The sequence below is a fragment of the Cebus imitator genome, unplaced genomic scaffold (genome assembly GCF_001604975.1).
Source record: "Cebus imitator isolate Cc_AM_T3 unplaced genomic scaffold, Cebus_imitator-1.0 Scaffold148, whole genome shotgun sequence".
NCBI lineage: Eukaryota > Metazoa > Chordata > Mammalia > Primates > Cebidae > Cebus > Cebus imitator.
This window is the reverse complement of record NW_016107463.1, coordinates 864646-866601: the sequence shown is the minus strand read 5'-3', so window position 1 is coordinate 866601 and position 1956 is coordinate 864646. Positions and strand designations below refer to the sequence as shown.

The 1956-nt window shown below is 50.6% G+C and overlaps 1 non-coding gene across 1 annotated transcript; it reads left to right on the top strand.

Annotated features, from left to right (window-relative positions):
* Positions 1-1674: 1674 nt before the first annotated feature.
* TRNAR-CCG lies at positions 1675-1747 on the top strand. Its single transcript has one exon. It is a non-coding gene; the product is annotated as a tRNA-Arg (tRNA).
* The last annotated feature ends 209 nt before the right edge of the window (positions 1748-1956 follow it).

Sequence of the window (1956 nt, the reverse complement as noted above, 5' to 3'; positions counted from 1 at the left end):
GGAGGCTGAGGCAGGAGAATTGCCTGAACCCAGGCGGAGGTTGCGGTGAGCCGAGATCGCGCCATTGCACTCCAGCCTGGGTAACAAGAGCGAAACTCCGTCTCAAAGAAAAAAGAAAAAAAAAAAAGAATATAACTATTATTAATTTAGTCCAACTGCCTTAAATTTGCTATTTCACCCGCTATTGCTTCTGCATCATCAGTGCAAATGTCAACGCAATAAATAAACTGTTTTCATGAAATGAAAAGGAAAACTTTACCCTCCTGCCTCAGCCTCCCATTTCCTGAATGCCTCAGAGTTCACAGGCCAAGGGTAACAAAGCAGTTAAGTGATATCTCAAACACAGATTAGATTAGAAAGATAGGCACCAAAATGTTAATACATTTTGTAGTACTGGTTAACTCCAACTGATAAAATTAGAGTCAATTCCGATTTTCTTCCCCCCACCCCGCGACGGGGTCTTGCTCTATTGCTCAGACTGGAGTGCAGTGGCGCCCTCTCGGCTCACTGCAACCTCTGCCTTTCAGACTCAAGCAATTCTCCTGCCTCAGCCTCCCTAGCAGCTGGGATTACAGGCACACACCGCAGCGCCCGGCTAATTTCTTTGCACTTTTAGTAGAGAGGGGATTTCACCATGTTGGCCAGGCTGATCTCGGACTGCTGACCTCAAGTGATCCGCCCACCTCGGCCTCCCAAAGTGCTGGGATTACTGGCATGAGCTACCACGCCCAGCCGGCTTACCCATATTTCATACAAATTTGTGAAGAACAAGCGTTATGTGTCTAAGAAGAAAATGAAATTGTATGTTGTAAAAATCACAAATGCAGCATCTTTGCATGCAACAAGCATAGATACTGTGCATGGCACCAGAAAGTCTCTAAATCATTACTCAAAACTTAACTTCAGGAGGTTGGTGAACATCTTACTATTTGCATTTAGGGACCTTGTTATGTTCACTTTCCCTTTATTCCAGAGGGAAGGAAGAGTCAGGGGGAGGAAAACAGCTGAGGGTGAAGGGCCGTAGGGATAGAGGGCAGATCTGAAGTTCTTGTGAGGTGGTAAAGCCTGTTCACTCAGGAGCCCAACAGTTCCCAGCACATAACAGGTTATGACATTAATCTCTGCCGAATAAACGCAGGAAAGAAAAGAGAAGACAGGGACAAGAAGGTTGGCGGGAGAGGACGTGCGGAAGGATCTTGCGATCTGCAGCGGCTCCCAACGCCGCCTGCACTGCGAAAGGTCCCGGGGAACTTTGTAAAATGAAGGCGCCCAGGTTCCCCCAAGGCAACTGAACTAGAATGGGATGGGGCAGGCACTGGAACCTTGTTGAAAGTTCCCCAGGTGAGGCCAGTGGATAACCAGAGTTAAGAACTTTCGGAGAAGAACCCGACAGGAAGGCTAGCGTCCCAACCCGGCAGCTTAGATGCCATGCAGTCACCCGCACAAGGACGCTGAGAGTCCGCAGTCGCCGCGGTCGCTCCGGGCCCACGGCGCAGGCGCGCGGGACGCCCAGGCGGCGGGCGGGGTCGACGACGCAGAAAGGCGCAGGCGCGCGCCGCTGCTGCTGGGGCGGCTGCCAAATCTCTCGCCGCTCCGCGCGAGACTGCTGCGCGTGGGCGGGGCATGATGATGGCATCGTGTAAGGAGAGGGTGTGAGAAGCCGGATCCTGTGGTGACCCAGTGGCCTAATGGATAAGGCATCAGCCTCCGGAGCTGGGGATTGTGGGTTCGAGTCCCATCTGGGTCGCACGTAAATAGTTTTGGTGGAAGAAAAGACGATGATTGGACAGTAGAATGAAAAGATGGTTCTTTCGGTTCTCGGCAGCGATCGTTCGCCAATTATATCACAAATAAGAGGTGGTTTTGAGAGTTTTTAAAACGCTGTCACCGAATGGGTTAAAAAATGCTGTTAGATCCAGTTTTCGGAAGAGCAGTAGGGTGATTATAGGTAACGGG